An 18,293-nucleotide genomic window follows, 5' to 3' on the forward strand; every position below is an offset into this window, starting at 1 on the left:
TCCTAAAGCTGTTAGTGCTTTGAGTGAAAGGAGGGAAATACTTCCTGCATAAACCCTGAAACCTCTTCCACCGTCTCCTGTCCTGTGAGTATATTTATGTCACATTTGAATTACTTTTAGTTTTGATGTTTTCGTCTCTTACAAATTAGCTTTCCTGAACATTTGTTGTTGTGCTGTTCATTAAGACATAATGTGAATTTTTTGAGGATAATTTACAATGAGGCATTACTTCCAGATTGTTCTAATGGTAATTTGCACTCATGAGTCTCTGATAATTCTTTATGTCACAAAACCCTTTTGTATCATAGTTAACACACTTTATCTTTTTTTTAATGTTTATTTTTGAGAGAGGGGGAGAGAGAGAGAGAGAGAGAGAGAGAGACTGGAGGAGGAGCAAAGAGAGAGAGGGACAGAGGATTCAAAGCAAGCTCCATGATGTTAGTGCAGAGCCCGATGAAGGGCTTGAACTCACGAGCTGTGAGATCATGACCTGAGCAGAAGTTGGATGTTTAACTGATTGAGCCACCCAAGTGCCCCATACTTACACATTTTTAAAACATATTTATTTATTTTCAGAATGAAACACTTGGAGAAGAAGAAAGGCAACCTGAATGGCAGATGCTTTGAGTTATTTTAATGACCCATCTGGAATGAAAGGTCCTGGAAAGACATCCTCTGTGGGTCGGCGTCATGCTTGTGTCTTTGCCACTGTCTTCACTCATCCACATGGTAGAGATCAAAGCTTCCAGAAGCTTCAAACATGGTAAGGATCCAGCATATGGTCAAGAAATCGGATAAGCCTCTTAGCCCCAATTGTGATTCCTTGGAAATGAACCTGTCGGTGGCCTGGTCTAATTAGGTGGGCCCCGTTTGAGGTGATTGTTGCCTAAACACAAGACCATCACAGGTGCTGGGAGTCACCCATGTGACCATGTGGATTTGTGCAAGTGTCGTTTCCCAGTAAGAGGCCGCGGTGTGGGGAGTAGACAGATAATCCGATACTCTCACTGTAATTATAATGGAAAACAACATTAACGATTATGAAAACATGTCTGGTTAATTAAAACACCTTTTTAATAGCATATTCAAAATATTCAAAAAATATGTTATTTGTATTAAAAGTAGTTTCTTATGGGGACATAAGATCTCCAAGTTTACATTTCTTCAGAGCTAACGTTAGTTTGAATTTCAAGTATACTTGTGGTACGACCTCAAAAATCTGCAAGAAATTAAACAAATATTGGATTTGGTGACCCAGAAGTTCATACCATAAAACTTAGTTCTCTCTTTCTATTCCTCTCCCATCTCAACAGAAAGTAACATCTCGATCGAACTTTTACCATAGACGTCTATGTAGTGGGAGCCGGAAGAAAGATAGTCCTATGGGGGGGCCTTAGGAAATAAACCATGTCAGAACTGGTCTGGATTTGACAAGCAGTGCTAGATATCTGAGTCTCCTAAAATCTCAGCATGTACACTCATAGCAGTCTTGGCAGTTCATTCTAGAGTTCAGCCGCCACCTCGTGAAGTCTGGCGTTATTTCTTAAAGAGCTTCCTTAGTACGAGAATGACTTGGTCAATTGTGAGTGATGTTTTTGAGCTGCACACCCTTGCTTTCAACAAGACCATACATCTCGAGTGTTTATAGGCACAACTCACCTCCACCACATTAGAAACTGGATTCTTTCAGGGCGCCTGGGTGGCTCAGTCGGTTAAGCATCCGACTCTTGATTTCAGCAAAGGTCATGATCTCCCGTTCCATTGAGTTTGAACCCCACATCAGACTCTGCGCCAACAGCATGAACATTGCTTGGAATTCTCTGTCTCCCTCTGTCTTTCTCCCTCCCCCACTTGCTGTCTCTCTCTTAACAATAAATACATACATACATACATACGTACATACGTACATACATACATACAAAAACTCGGTTCTTTCTAGAACTCAGACATAGAGCTAATGGGCCTCATCCACTAGCACCTAGGCAGGGTGCCACGTCGGTGCTACTACAGCTGTGGTGTTGCTGTGAGTGGGGTTTGTTAACAGAAGAGTTAAAGGCATTTCCCAGGTGGATACAGTTCAGCATCAGCTCTGGCTCACCGTGTTCTCTTGGGCTCGGAAATCCTACTGAATCCGCAGCCATTTCCTAGTTTTTCGTACTCAGTGAAACGGGGACGGGAGGGTAAGTGAAGTCAAGGCAACAGAGTAAGAAAAGAGAACTTCCCTGAAAGTAATGCTAGCTATTACTGCTAAAATCAATACTCTACATTTATTTTCATCTGTATAATTTTGATTTGCTTATTTCCAAATTGGAGCACATATTTCATTATATTGGTATTTCAGCTAAAAAAAATTTTTGTTTCAGTATTGTATTAAGAAGCAATATTGGGTTTCTGGAAATGTCAAATTATTTTCCAGGGCTTGATAGAAAGCTGTTAAATAAGAGATTATGCAAAAAAGTGTCAGATTATAGCACTTTCAGCTATTGAAATAAATGTGTGGATCTCCAGAATTACTAAACTACAGAATCATCTGTCCTGATCCTTTTGACCTGAAGCCTTGGATTTTGAGCTATAGCCTCAAAGCAAGAGCTCCTTTTGAAAGATTCTGCGTGGAAGAAATTTCTAGAAATTTTACTAAATTCCTGGCAAAACCCTGGGCTTACAAAGCATTGACAGAACATGCCCTTCATTATATAGCTTGTGTGATTTCTATTCCAAGATAAACTTATTTTTTCCTTTCGACATCCAAAGTGAAGACAAAATAATAGCTTGTTACCCTATCCATAGATAAACTTTCTGAAACTCAGAGGACTCTGGGTAAATTTTAATTTTTTTAAATTATATTCTTATAGTCCCTATGTTCCATTTCTGTGTACCCCTGATTTTGTTTATTTCACATATATTTTAAGGACTTCAACTGGGAACAGTTTTATTTTTTCTTTAATTTTTTTCATGTGTATTTATTTCTGAGAGACAGGGAAACAGAGCAAGAGCAGGGTAGGGAGGGAGAGAGGGAGACACAGAATCCGAAGCAGGCTCCAGGCTCTGGGCCATCAGCACAGAGCCTGACACGGGGCTCGAACCCACGAACCGTGAGGTCATGACCTGAGCCGGAGTCGGACGCCCAACCGATTGAGCCGCCCAGGTGCCCCAACTGGAAATAGTTTTAAAACATAGTTTGGCAACAGTCAAATTAAGTCATGGTGTGTTGAGTACATTAGGACCTTCAAGACATTTCCAAATAGCTGAGTAGTTTCCCGATTAATAGCAAAATTGAGTAACAAGAAGTGTATGGGATAATACGGTTTGGAGAGTGAGCTCTGATACGCTCCACGACTCTTAGCTGTACACGGCAGCTTTGGTCTTCAGAGTCCGGACGAGGTGATTGTTTAGGTGCGGAGGGTGGCCCAGGATGTCCTCTGAGTTGTGGGAGGTGAGGGCACCTTCCAGTGTAGTTATGGACTCAGGATCTCAGCTTTCAGGGTGGCAGCCTGACAAGTTCCAGCTCCAAAATGAGCCTCTTTTAGGCAAGTTGCAGGGCCTCTCCTTCAGTGTCCTCATCTATAAAGGGGAGATTACAGTGGCGCTGGCTTTGCAGTATCATTCCAAAGAAACAGTGCAGTGGTACTTAGAAGCCCCAGTGGTGGACGCATGTGCACATTAAATCAATGTCACCCATTGTAATTGCTGTTATATCCCTGGTCCAATAGGATGCAGTTCCCTATAAAATGACCTCCAGTCATGCCAGCAAGCCCTGAAAAATGTCAACAGAAAAATTCAAGGAGGCTCCCATCATCTCCCAAATTTTTCACTTAGGAAACAAATAAGGAAGGATAAAGAGGGGATAACTGTGGAGCTCACTTCCTATCTCAAAGGAAAAACCAAGCTCAGACAGCAAGACTCAACCACTTTATTGCTCTTCAAAAAAGACACGTCCTGGGAAGGTAGACTTTGCTAAACTGTTGAAGGTCTGTAGGCTCAAGTGTCCTAGTCCTTGCAGTGACCTGACTTCAAAAAAATCTGCCCCTTCTCCATCTGTCTTCCCATAACCTTTCTGAGTTTCTCTTTAACAAAAAGATTTTTGGTCTTGGTGGGGAGGTGATCTTTTCCTACACTCAGGACGAGATAAATAATCCCCTCGATGTGTCAGATCTCATCCAGCCTTGTCTAGGCATCTGCAAAACAGGTTTTCTCACTCAGGCTTGCCCTGGAAGCCTGGGGGGCAGGGCAGGGGTGGGGTTTGGAGGGGAGCGTGAACTTGCCTTGGTGTTCATTCCTTGGTGGCGGGCAGCCTTGGCCTTGGCGGGCTCTGTGGGACTGTGGGATAAATTCCTATTCTGTAGGCCCCCCGCCCGTGGCTCACGGCCATCTTGAATTCCTGCATCGGAACAAAAGGAATAGGAAAATGCGTCTCATCTTCTGATCAGGATAGTTCAGTTCGCTGCCGTCCTGCCACCTGCAGAGAGAAAATGGTGGAGCCAGACCCCCATTCACTGGAACCCCAGCACATACACTGGTGTCTCCCTGTTAAAATAAGCAAATTCTTATCAGCCAGCATCTGTTTCCCGTTCCCTCCCCCGACCCCCACCAAGAGCCTGTCTACCAGATTTTTCATTGAGAGACTTCCCCACGGAGTATAATTCACTTCGTTTTTGCTCATTCATAAGATTTTTTTTACATCTCCCAGCTGCAAGTATTTTAGGCAAATTTCTGAGGACTTGGAGTTGAACGAGACGCGTTTGAATAAGATGGACCCACAGCACAAAGCGGTCAGAGGTCTTTGGAAATAGGAATTCTCACAACGTGCGATTTTTGGTGTCAGCATGTGCTTCCTCCATGAAGAAGCCTGGCAGGAACGTGTGTGCCTCGTCTCTTCGAAAATGACGCGGATTGCTTTTTAATATGCAAATGTCCGGAAAAGACTATTCTTTCTCTCTCTCTTTTTTTTCCCCCTCCAGAAGTTGCCAGTGCGAAGCACGTAATCCAGACAAAGTAAACTCATCACTTTCGTACAACACAAAATCCAATCGCTAGTCCCGGGCGTTCCCATGGCAACTGCCTTCCTAAGCAAACTTCTCTACAAAATATACAGCTGTTACTTTATCTCGTTGCTAAGTTCCCCTGACAGAGCCACACTATAATAGCCACTCACATATATGTGCTTACAGGGGAGGAAGCTCCCACGGGCCTCACACAGCTTATCTTCTAAATGATAACTGAGGAATTCACCCCTCCACCTTCAGCAACAGATGGGGTTTTCTCTTCTCTGCTTTTGAAACTGCACCATGTTAGGAAAAGTCCCTGCAAGTCTTCAGTACACATGACTGTTAGTTATGCGAGTAGAACTTCTAGCTTTTTTTTTTTTTTCATTATCTGACAGTGAACAGTGTGTTAAATTGCACAGATTTCTGTTCTGAAATTTCATATTCCCATAGTAAATACGTCTTATGTCATTGTTGATTTTAATTTCTTTTGGCATAACTGTGACTACAGTAGTCTTTGGGTGCCAGTTATCCCTGTGCTGAAAACAGGTAGGTGCTGCCTGTCTCTCGAGAGAAACCAGTAGGAAAATTGAACTCATTTTATCAGACTCAAGCCCTGGGAAAGACTGCTTTCCCTACTGTATGTCCAACCTGAAACGTATTTTATCACCAGTGAAAGCTGTAAAGAAACCGGAAGAAAAATAGGACCAAGCCATAAAGGAGAGTCAGATTCCCATGAAATATTCACAGTGAGGATCCATTGTCTCCAAAGTGAAGGGACCAGAGCAGGGAGGGAGGCAGGTTGTATATCCCAGAGGAGGAGGCAGTCAGTGCAACCTGTCCCCCAAAACGATGGAGTTTGGTTTCGTCTCACTGTTAGCCTGCTGCATTCCCCCATGGCTTTCCCTTAAAAGAGTGGATTTTTTTTTTTTTCAGTTTAATTTCAGCGAATTTGACAAGAAAACTGGTTGCCCGTGACCCTTAAGATGATAGTTTTCAGAAAGATTCATTGCTGGCAATGTCAAAGTGTATTTTTTTTTATTTTTTATGAGAGTCAAAAATGGCTTATTCCTGCAGTATTTTTCATAGAAGTGAATACGAGGGGAGTCCTGGCCGCCGTTCATTGCCCGCATCAGGAGTGGGCGTGCGTCAGCCGGCACACGGGCACCGTGGAGATGGACGGGGATAGCGGTGTTGGGCTCTAGCAGGGGCCATGCGACGCCTTCATTTATAAATTGAAAGGAACCCATTGACTTGATTTTCCTGAAAAAAAAAAAGAAAAAAAAAGTCCACAAGCATTAGCTTTGTCATAGTCTCACGTGGATTACGCCGACATTAGGGTTTATATGGAGGACACATCCGCCTTCAAATTCGCATTCACTTTAGTGTTTTTTCAGATCCTTATTATTAAGCCATATAATCTTTCATGCGCTTCAGTGACATCGATGATTTGACAAGAAGAACCCCTCATCTTGATGAGGATCAGAATCCTATTGGGGCGCCTGGGTGGCTCAGTCTCGGTCGGTTGAGCAACCCGACTTCAGCTCAGGTCATGATCTCACGGTTTGTGGGTTCGAGCCCCACATCGGGCTCTGTGCTGACAGCTGGGAGCCTGGAGCCTGCTTTGGATTCTGTGTCTCCCCCTCTCTCTGTCCCTCCCCTGCTGTCCTCTGTGTCTGTCTCTCAATAATAAATAAACGTTAAAAAAAAAAAAAAAAAGAATACTATCAGGAAGCAGAAGATGCCCAGGAAGGGGCAGAAGGAAAAAAGTTTCCCTGAGACGGCAGTGATTATGGGTGTACATATTTATACATATTCTTTGTTATCCTGGGATGCTTCTAATTCCACTGTATGTGGGGTTTTTTTCCTTGGAACCCATTAATTGTTTGCTCTGGATGTGTGGGAAGATCTTTATTAATGAAATTTATTCTACTTACGAATCGAAAAACACGTGTGTCCTGTGGGACACTTCACCCCTCCCCCAACTCCAGTGCATTGGCACCTTGACCATCACCAACCTCATCGGCGCCCATGGAACCGTGAGCCCCGTGAGTGGCGCTCCAGACCGAGCCCCGCCTCGCCCAGAGCCTGCCTGCCTCTCTCTCCGTTTCTCTTTTCTTTTCTTTTTTCTTTTTTTATGTGCAAAGTTTTCCATTTTTAGTGTTCAGCTAAATAAAATAAATCTTTGGTAAACAAACCCAGCACAAGGCCAACAACAATAAAGGAATAAAAAGCACAACAAACAGAGAGTCTAAGGTTACACCCTGTTGGGCATCATGGTCAGACATGCCCCTTCCTGAAGGGAAGTGGGGTTTTTGCCCTCGGGCGTCGGTATCAGTCCCTGTCCGTCAGCACCAGAGCTGAATAAAAACCAAGAAACCAGCCCTGAAAAATGTTGAAGCATCTCTGCATATCCTTTTGGCTCATGGACTCCGAGTGCACGGGGACTCCTTTGAAGGCAGCCTTTTCTCTTCTTCCCAGGACGTGGTTTCCTGTCACCGACAGGGTCCTGCTTGTGACACTTGGAGGTTGACCTGTGGCTGCTGGTGGCTGTGATATCACTGCGCAGGGGTCGAGAACAAGCCTGGCTTAGAAAACGGCGCAGGAGAGAGGGAGGCCAGTTGCTGAGAGGGCGGAAAGCTGTAGTGGCTTGGATTGAAGGTGTGTGGGCAGAAAAAGTGTGGGTGTAAATGTGCACGCTAGTCACAATGGAGGGAAAGCCTCAGCCTCATCCCGTGAAGTTTCCTCAGGCTTAACACGCGAAGCCAGTGTCGGCTTTGCTGCTGGGGAGAAGCTGGCGGGGGGCTCAGCTCTCAGACCTGCCCGTAAGGGCTACGCAGGCCATCCCTGCCTGCCTGCCTGCCTGCCTTGAGGCCACCACAACCCCTTAATAACAATATTAAGTATAAACATAGTATACCCTTCATAATACAAATATGTGTATACACATTTACGTACATTTGTGTACTGATTTGTACATACATTTATTTATATATACCTTCTACATATGTAGCTAGAAACTCAGCTGGGTTTGGTTGGGGGGTGGGGGTGGGGTTTTTTTTTTCTTTTTTTTTTTTTCTTTTATTCACCACAGGAAGCAGCCTAATTAGTGAGATCTCCCCAGAAACCAGAAGGACTGTATCCCCAGGTTCCATTGTCCCCCTATCCCTCCAGGATCTCACTTTGCTTCACCTTGAGAAAGGGTATGATTGTTTCTTGATATTCCAACGCCCAGGTCCTTCCCCCCACCCCATCCTGTGTAGCCTTACTTAGAAATTCAGTAGCGATGTTGTTGTTGTTTGTTGTTACTGATTTTTAGAAGTGCATGCTGTAGCTATTAATAACAGTTACTGGTAGAGGGGTGTGTGGGGAGATATATGCGTGCATGTTATTCCTCGTGGCCTGTATCAGTTAGAAAGCTCTTGGTCATGCTACAGTGTAACAGAGAGCCCCAAACAAGAGTAGGCTAAACAGTGAAGGTTATTTCTTCCCTTCCTCACCCAAGTTCTCCCTCAAGTCCAGATGACACGAATTTGTTCATGACAAAATTTAAGCCTCGTCTTTGACCCACTTTCTTCCCTCTACCCTTAATATGAAAATCAGTAGCCAAATCTGCTTGACTCTAAACCCTTTACTATCTCTCAACTCTATTAACTGCTTTCTGTCACTGTCACTATTTTGGGTCAGCACCATATACCAACCAGGTTACTGTCCCCTCACCCCCCCCCCCATTAATAGCACCTGCCTCTAATCTTTCCACAGTACACTCCCAGGGAATTTACTTATACGCCACTGGCCCGTGTCTTCAGGATGGTGTCTGCGGTACTTACCCACAAGCTGTACCAGTTCTGAACAAGCTTGCTGCCCCAGTGTTCTTTTGAACTCATATCCGTCCCTGATTGTTGTTCTGTTTGTTCATAGCGTTTCGCGTTCGGTCTCAACCTCAGGCCCCCATAAAGACTGTTTCTTCTCTGGAGTGTTATTTGCTGCTCATTAATATCATTAGACTCCTAATCTTTTCACTATCTTAGATATCACTTCCTCCAGAAATCCTGCCCTACCTCCCTGAACTCTAGCGTTTATTACAGCATTTATAAGAATGGACAATAAGAGTCTGCACCTGTAATTCCTGAAGGCCAGGATAGAGCTGGAGCTCTGCCTTGATTGCCACCGGATTGCTCTGCCCAGCACCGTGCCTTAGCCTTAGTAGATAGTCAGTGAATGTTCATTGATATTAAAATAATGGGACATCCTAACCCTAACTCAGATAAAATGTGGTGTAGAAGAAATTATTTTTTTGCCTTTATGAAACACCGTATCTTGCTGAGCAGAACCACAATAACATCTACCAAGTTCTGCAGGGAAAATGTAAAAGAAATATTCTGGAATTATGTCTGTTCATCTCTATTATTTCTCGAATGCAACCACTTTTTAACTGTAGAAATTAGGAATTTACATACTTATGAGAGGTATGATATTTCAGAGCATCTCATAAATCTGTTTCTACCACAATGTTATTATTATCAATGGAGTCTAGAATTTATTATCAATTTAATCTATAATTTGACCATTTATTTTCCGAATGACCACGTCATACAATTTTCAAAACTATAAACTGGCTCAGGGTTTTCTCAGGTATTTGTATGCCCTTCATTATTGTCAATAACAATGTAATCTTTTATTCATTCATTGATTCATATGTCCATCCAATATAAAGTAGGAACTATGGGAAATAAGAATGAGAATAATGCTCGGTCTTTGCCTAAAATTATAATTTAGTTGAAGAAGCAGCCATGTCTCAGCAAAATGCAGAGAGGAAAATATTCTCACAAAGTGATTAACGTGGTACTGGAGAATGCCAGAGGAGAGATTGTAAAAACATTCATGGAAGCTGACTTCTAAACTGGAGTGTGATGATTAAATCAGATTTCAATACGCAGAAAGAGAAGATGGTGTTTCAAGGGTGAGGGAATGGGGTGAGAAAAAGCAAGGTGGTCCCAAATACTCGGGCAGAGGAATGGAGTCCAGTGTGGCCGAATCATAAGGTGTATGATGTTATGGTAGAAAACCAGGGGAAGCTAAAAAGCCAGTTCTAAATTAGGGAATGACAGAAACGCCAAATGAATAATTTGTCTTTATCATATATTCAACGGGAATCCATTGAAGATTTTTGAAGCATGAAATGTCCTGAAATTGACAAACATAAATGCAATACGGAGATGAATGACAGAACCTGAACTGGAGGCCAAGACTGTGGAACTCACGGACGCCAAGAATGATGAAGGACTAGAGTGTGGGACTAGCACTGGGACCACCCAGGGGAGTTCAGATTAGAATATGGCAACTGTAAGCCCGTTGGGTCTGAAACCCACAAAGATTTGTTACTCGTGGAGCTGGAATAGAGAATGAAGGAGTCGGAAATATAAAAATACCCTGAATTTTGGTATTTCTGAATTGTCCTCCCTAGATATAGTATACACTCGTTGTGAAAGCATAGACACAGAAATGAAATGAAGCATTGGACTGTGTTCCACCAATCATCTTCTCACAGACTACAGCTGGTATGCATGCCAGCCCTTCAGAAACAGTCGCATAGTGTTTTCCTGAACTGAAGTTTATGCCGAATAGTTTTTTATGTGCGTATGTGCTATTTTCCCCAAATAAACGATTTCTTTCCAAAGAAGATAAGTGTTCTAACTGGGAATGATCGCTTGGAATCTCAATTCCACAAGTTAAGTTTTTGGTTTTTTTTTTAACGTTTATTTATTTTTGAGAGCAAGAGACAGAGCGTGAGCAGGGGAGGGGCAGAGAGAGAGGGAGACACAGAATCCAAAGCAGGCTCCAGGCTCTGAGCTGTCAGCACTGAGCCCGACACAGGTCTCGAACTCACAAGCTGTGAGATCATGACCTGAGCCGAAGTCAGACGCTCAGCCGACTGAGCCACCCAGGTGCCCCCACAAGTTAAGTTTTAAGGAGTGTATTAGTGAGTTCAGAATTGGAAATACTGAGCTTTGTCATATAGGCAAGAGAAACATATGGAGATTTTCATGAGAGAGTCAGATATTTGAATCTAGATTCACAGAATGAATATGGTTCAGAATATAGGTCACCAGTTTCTATAAATTTATTTATTACCTAATGTAATGCCTCATAAATAGGTCATCATTAAATGCTTTGACTACTAATAACATCAATAAAAACTTGAGGTAGTAGAGATCTTCCAAAATCTTGTGGTTCTCAAAGTCAGTTTTAAGCACTGATGTTTTATTGATTCCAGAAAAACGTCATGTAAAATCTCTGTTCGATGCCACAGGACTCAAGATGTAGACATTTACAACTTTAGAATAGTACCCTAGAGAGAAATTTGCCAAGAACTAATAATCGAGATGTTATACAGTCAGCCCACTGTGATCTTTATTAGACTGCAGGATCATGAGCTATATTTCCTACTTCAGGACCTACAATAAAGATTTTTTTTTTCAAAATTGTAATAGGAAATAATTTTGTTCACTCCATAGCATGTTGTGAGAAAATTTGTTTTAAAAATATTTCACATCCTGTGTATTTTGAAGCCCATCTAAACTGCCATTTAAGGCATTGGAAACGTACGGTGTAAGAAAAAATAATAAATTCACGCGAGCTATAGTGTTTCTTTTCTCCTGAGAGAAATTCAATACACGTAGAAGGAGTAATAGAGAACCATACATGTTACCTGTACTGTTAATTAAATTGGTTGAAGAGCAAATCACTGGGACTTTTTAGTGTTATAGATATATTCATATGTGTTGTCAATAATTTTTAAACATGGAGCGCCTGGGTAGCTCAGTCGGTTAAGCATCTGATTCTTGGTCTTGGCTCAGGTCTTGATGTCAGGGGTGTGAGTTCATGCCCCGCGTTGGATTCCGCACTGGACGTGAAGCCTACTCAAAAAAAACAAAACAAAACAAACTTATAAATATTTTTGAAACATGTTGAGTGCAAGAAATCATTTAGGTGCAGGTAGTAATGGATCCAGAAAAAAAAAAAAAAAAGATTCTCGAGTTAGTGTAGAAAATAAGAAAGTGGATGGACGTTCGGAATAAATTGAGAAACTTAGAGACAATCTGGTTTCTAAAAGTAAATTAACTTAGTGATAATTGTAACCTTATGGGATATATATATATATAGAGAGAGAGAGAGAAAGAGAGGCTTGCACACGGAAAAACCAAATCCTTGGCAACCCACCTCACGAGTGCACACCCAAGGACATGAAAGCATCTATCTGCCTCCATGTTTCCCAGTCCACAACCTTCACTGTTTAGAAGTAGGAAAACAAATGGCCTGGATCCCTCAGAAATTACTCCCACCTGAAGCCTAGTTGGCCTCTCCTTCCTGCTGTGTATCAGGTTAAGTTCAGCCTGACTTTCTTGAGAGGTGGGGACAGCCTTGAACATGTGTTAAAACTGACTGAGACAGGGGCGCCTGGGTGGCTCAGTCGGTTAAGCGTCCGACTTCAACTCAGGTCACGATCTCGCGGTCCGTGAGTTCCAGCCCCGCGTCAGGCTCTGGGCTGACAGCTCAGAGCCTGGAGCCTGCTTCAGATTCTGTGTCTCCCTCTCTCTCTGACCCTCCCTCGTTCATGCTCTGTCTCTCTCTGTCTCAAAAATAAATAAATGTTAAAAAAAAAATTAAAAAAAAAAAAAAAAAAAAAACTGACTGAGACATGCTGTTTAAGCATAGTTTCATCTCTGTTCAACTTGCCAGCACATCTAGGAGTTCCATTCAGTTTCTACTGTCCCTTTTTTTTTCTTTTCCTCCTCTGAACTTAATTCCCGAGGCTTATATTTAAAGTAGATTGCCAATATGTTCAGGTTTGGCGATGAGAATGCGTAGAGAGTATTATAGTTATAAAATAAAATAAGAACATAAGCAGTGGATCCTCATTAGCAAGTGGAAGATTGGCAAGAGGTCCAGAGCAGCCCTTGTCGTGATAATTAATTAAACAAATACATGTACTTGACGAAAGAAATGCTTACAGTATGTCAAAATGAATGGCAAAAGGAAGTGAATCAGCAGGCAGAAACGCAGGTGCCTGCCCACCATCCTGCAGCCTTAGCAGACAGCCCTCCCGCCTGCTTCCTCCAGAGCCTGCCCCCTGCTCAGCTCAGAACCTCCCTGCTCCTCCTAGCCTCCTACCTTGGAACCAGTCTATCAGCCTTCCAGCCAGAAAACTGACAAGTCTTTCTCCACCACTCTTTGAAAACGCAACTCTTCCCGGTTGAAGACACCTCACTGGATCCTCTCTGTCTTCAGGAGAGAACCCATTCTGTGGCTCAGGGGGATTTTCATAATCTGATTCCTGGAATTCTTGCCACTTCAGACAGAGACCACATTCCCCAGCCTCCCTGAACTAATTACATTTCGTGGAATCTACCATAGTCTGACATTCCTGTTTTCTCCCACCGGTGTTTACTCTCCTTCTCCATCACCGCTGTCTCCAAATCAAGACTCAGTTCATGAGTCCCGCCGTTCAGGAAGCCTTCTCAGGCTTGAGACCCACTGCCCATGCCCATGCCCTGCCTGTGCCACTCGTGTGCTGGGCACATTCAAAGGGTGTGTTTGCGCCATTAGTTCACTCAAATACTTTTTAACAGACTTGATGTACATGTGTATCAGATTTATCCGGAATCAACATTGCTCTCCACGGTTGGTGATCACAAGGGTAAAATTAGGCGGGCTTCATATGTAGACTGCAAAATGTAGTTGTGTTGTCTGATGACTGCTGTTTGAACTTGATTCATGATCTACCGTTTAAGCCTCTGGATCCACCTCAAAATTGTGTTACAGATTTTGAAATACTTTGTTGTCATGTTTTTACTGTTATGAATGATTATAACTTAGTACATGGAAATTACCTCTCTTTGAAGAACTATATCTGAACAAAATATGTGAGTTATTTGTTTCAGGATAACAAGTCTGAGGGGAGTGTGTTTAAACAATATAAAAATAAATAATTTGGGGGATTTATTTGGGGAAAAAAGAAACGATTACATGAAAGATGGACAAGAAGTAGATCAAAGCAGTTTTCAAGAATACATAAACAAAAGAAAACAAAGAAAATTGGTAAAATAACAGGGTTATATAAGAAATAGGGAAAAGACTAATATAACTAGAAAAGAACAGACATGAGATAGTTGATATAAGGAGAAAATCTGAACTGGATTGTCATCCAAGCAAATTGGATGACAAAACTTAGAAAAGAAAATATTGTTAACATAACAGTGACAAAATCCTGTTCTCTCTTACAGAATAATATACAAAATATTTGGCAGATATTTTCTTATAGTAATAGAAAGTGAGAAATAAAACAAATTTTTGTCTAGCTTATTTTTACAGAAAGTTTGAATGTTACATGACAAGTATCCTCCTTCTTCTTTCTTCTTTTTTTGAAGTTTATTTATTTTTGAGAGAGAGCACGTGTGTGTGTGTGAGCTGGGGAGGGGCAGAGAGAGAGGGAGACACAGAATCCTAAGCAGGCTCCATGCTGTCAGCATAGAACCCGATGTGGGGCATGAACTTACGAACTTCGAGATTGTGACCTGAGCTGAAAGCAGGAGTCCGACGCTCAGCCACCCAGGCGCCCCGCCAAATTTTCTTCTACTAATTGTTTTCTAGACCATCTAGCCTTCATGGTGAGGGGTAAATCGCAGTTTGTTCAAACTGTTGTTGGTTTTAAATGTCTTATAATTTATATTTTCTCCAAAATATCTAAATGTCTTTTAATGTTCCTATGACATGAGTTTTATGTGACCCAATTTAACACCTATGACCATATATATTTTTGACAGTTTTATTCATTGATAGATCTCTAGACACAAGAAGAAAATAGGGCACAAATTGGGTGTTTAATTAATACATTTTTATTACGCGAATTTTATTTCATTGCCATACTCATTTAATCTTTCACATTAACTGCAGTAAAGGCAACTACTCCCAGAAAGAAAAAGAAAAAAAAAAAAAGTAATGAAACCACACTTCTTTGTACTTCTTTAACAGAAATGAGATGGTTAGATTGTTTTATGTCTGTAGTGATAAAGCAAAAATGCTACCATAAGCATGCTCAGATTTTCCTATTATTAGTCACTCTAATGACATGGGATTCCACCTTTAAGTAACTGATTAGTACGGATTGCTTCAGAAAGACAGTCTGGTCTTCATTAGGGCGTCTGCCACTGTGTCGGGGTTTTGCAATCGCTGCCTCCTACAGCGTGTCGTCAAGCTATGCGGCTGCTCGTTCGTAAGGCACACGTTCCGTGTTTCCGTGAGAGTAGAGCTGGTTTGGTTAGTTAGCCTGCATTTATTTATTTATGTGTATTTATTACGTCTTGCTCGGTATAACTTAGATATATTGAGTTTTTTGCTTTGGATGCATATGACACGTAGACACTCAAACTAGCTCAGATAAAAAGTGGGTTTAATGCAACAATGCATAGAGCACAACTCTCAGGAGAGACAAATGCGACTCCTGAGCCACATTTCCAATTTCCAATTCTCAAAAACAAAACAAAACAAAACCCACAGATGTGTAACGGGTCCTGTGATCTGGTTCCTCTTTATGCCTGTGGTCCTCGTGCTCTGGCTGGTCTGCTTACTGGCTGCTGTTGAGCTGAGTGCCCACTCCTACTCCCCTAACTGTACCTGGGGTGAATTTGTTCCTGGTACGTCGACTAGGGCTGTGAAACAGGCATTGCACGAGCGGGTCTGCCCTAGAGAGGAAAGTGTGGACGTTTCACTGGCAGCGCTTGTTGGATGCTAGGGGTGGTGCGGCTAATACTCACTGAGCACAGGTTGACGAGAGGCAGACTCATTTACTCACCCATCGATTCCACAAATGCTGGTTGAGTTCCGCTCTCAACAGGCATTGGATTAGGCATTAAAGACACATAACTGATTAAAAGCAGGCTAGTAGCCCAATTCCAGAACTCTTCAGTGCCGGGTAGTAGGGACAGATACTTATCAGCTGAACTATGAACAAGACCATTGCAGATGAGGATGAGTTATATGAGGAAATAAAAAGAGAAATAAAGAGAATAAAGCAGGGGCCAGCAAATTTTTTTCTTTTAAGGACAAGATGGAAAATACGTGAGGCATTGCAAGACATACTGTCACAAATGCTCCACTTTGCCATTTTCGGATGCTACCAAACAAATGGGTACAGCTGCATTCCGATAAAAGTTTATTTAAAAAAAAAAAACCCTGGGGCACCTGGGTGGCTCAGTCGGTTAAGCATCCTACTTCGGCTCAGGTCACGATCTCGTGGTTCGTGAGTTTGAGCCCCGCATCGGGCTCTGCGCTGACGGCTCAAAGCCTAGAGCCTGCTTCAGATTCTGTGTCTCCCTCTCCCTCTGACCCTCCCCCATTCATGCTCTGTCTCTCTCTGTCTCAAAAATAAATAAACGTTAAAAAAAAATTTAAAAAGACTCCCCCACTTGTGCTCTCTCAAAAATAAATAAAAACATTAAAAAACAACAGTAACAACAGGCGGTGAGCTTGATTTCATCTGAGGGCCATAATGTGCTGAGCCATCACAGAGAGTAACAGTGACAGTGGCCTGGGAAGCACACTGCTGTATAATATAATGAGAAGAGGCCTCTCTGAAGGAATAATGTTTGAACTAGGGAGCAAAGGACAAGAAGGAGCCGTGACAGCTGGCACAGCAGGCATTGTTCTCGGGAAGGAGCAAGTGCAAAGGCCCTGTGGGGACGGAATAGGAGACTGAGATGGCTGAAGTTTAATGAGAAACAGAGTAGATGTTGTAATTAAGTTTTGAGAGGCAGACAGATGTCAGCTTATGTAGCTCATCTAATTGAAGACAAACCTGACTAACTGGAAGAATCAGAACCAGGTTAGCCAGAACCGATGGGCAGCCTTAGTGGGGCACTGCTAGGAATCAGTCACCTGTCACTCCCTGCATTCCTCCATGGGATTCAGATTCCTTGGAAAAGAATCAGATGGCTGTGGACTATACATGTTGATTGAGCGTGTAAGGTGGCACAAAACGGAGGAAAGGACACTCCCCAGAGCAAGATGGAGATTCCGTGACCAAAAGGAGGAAGGATGTATGGTAGAGTCACAAGAACCTTTATTTGCAAATGGCAGCTCCTAGGTCACATCGTGCCTTTTCATGAATCCAGCAATCTGGAAAGTTTGAAGAGTTGCTCAGAGATCTCCAGAGGTACTCTGAGACCAGGATTTAGATTCCAAGAGGAAATGAAGGGAGAAAAATATTTACTGATGGGTTTGCAAAAACTATCACCTCTAGGTTAAGCAAACTTTTTGTTTTAATAAAGGAGCAAGGATCTTAAAAATGTAGATGTCACTAATGATTTCTATAATGCCTGCTTGAATAATTTATTTAATATTTCTTTTGGGGCTTTTACGCCAGCTTGTATAGATGACAATTTTGTTTTAAAAATAGGACCTCCCTGGGCCAATGTTTGTAAATGGATGGCATTTTTATTATACACGTTTTCATCAGATAACCCAAATTGATAGTGAATAAAGATAGACGTTTTATTAGAGTCAACTCAGTGTCCCAAAACCCCTTCCTTTCCATCCCTTCTGACTAAGAGCATGAAGTGGGTAAATGCCTTCTCCACGGAAGAATAAAGCTCATTTTTCATGGTCAGTCTCAAAAAGAGACATCTGAAATAGTTGAATAGATTTTAGACTGTTAGAACGAGAAGGTATGCCAGACAATCTAGCCTGGGTCATGGATTGTGATTATTTTACCCAGAAAACTTATTAGCCACATTGCAGATTTTAATAATAAAGCATCTGTGCTAAAGGGAAATTATTCAGTGTATTTTACCAAATGTAAACTCTATCATGCATCTATATAAGTTACTGAACATCTACAGGAATGGAGGTTTTAATAAATTATATTCAAGGATACCATAGAAGTATCATTGTAGTAAATAAATAAAAATGTTTAACGCAAATGAAAACAAATTTAAAAATTTTGTGCTTTTTTGCAAACAACATATTTTTTTAATAACAAAGTGATACTGATCAAAGAGCTCTATTTTTGAATTATCCTTGTTTGTATTGAATACATTTAATGCTTTCATCATTTATGTGTTCTTTTATATGTATATGCATTTTTTAGGACATTAGAATCAAATTACCTTGTTATTTTGCAATATTTTACTACTTTCACGTATTATATTGGATTTCTAAGCATATCACATATAATGTTTATTCCAGTGCTAATGCATATTCATCTACATTTTCATGTTAAGTAAATGCATTTTATGTATTCATTTATCTTAC

At 41.7% G+C, this 18,293-nt stretch overlaps 1 long non-coding RNA gene across 2 annotated transcripts in view; it reads left to right on the forward strand.

The window, feature by feature from the left end:
* The window catches only part of LOC132695150 (uncharacterized), a 206,329-nt gene that overhangs the window by 46,051 nt on the left and 141,985 nt on the right, over positions 1–18,293 (forward strand). For both annotated transcript variants that reach the window (XR_013556582.2, XR_009617758.1), the window contains exon 2: positions 577–763. This is a non-coding gene — a long non-coding RNA (uncharacterized LOC132695150). The remainder of the gene's footprint in view (positions 1–576; positions 764–18,293) is intronic.

The sequence above is a fragment of the Panthera onca genome, chromosome B4, assembly GCF_046562875.1.
Source record: "Panthera onca isolate mPanOnc1 chromosome B4, mPanOnc1 haplotype 2, whole genome shotgun sequence".
Lineage (NCBI taxonomy): Eukaryota > Metazoa > Chordata > Mammalia > Carnivora > Felidae > Panthera > Panthera onca.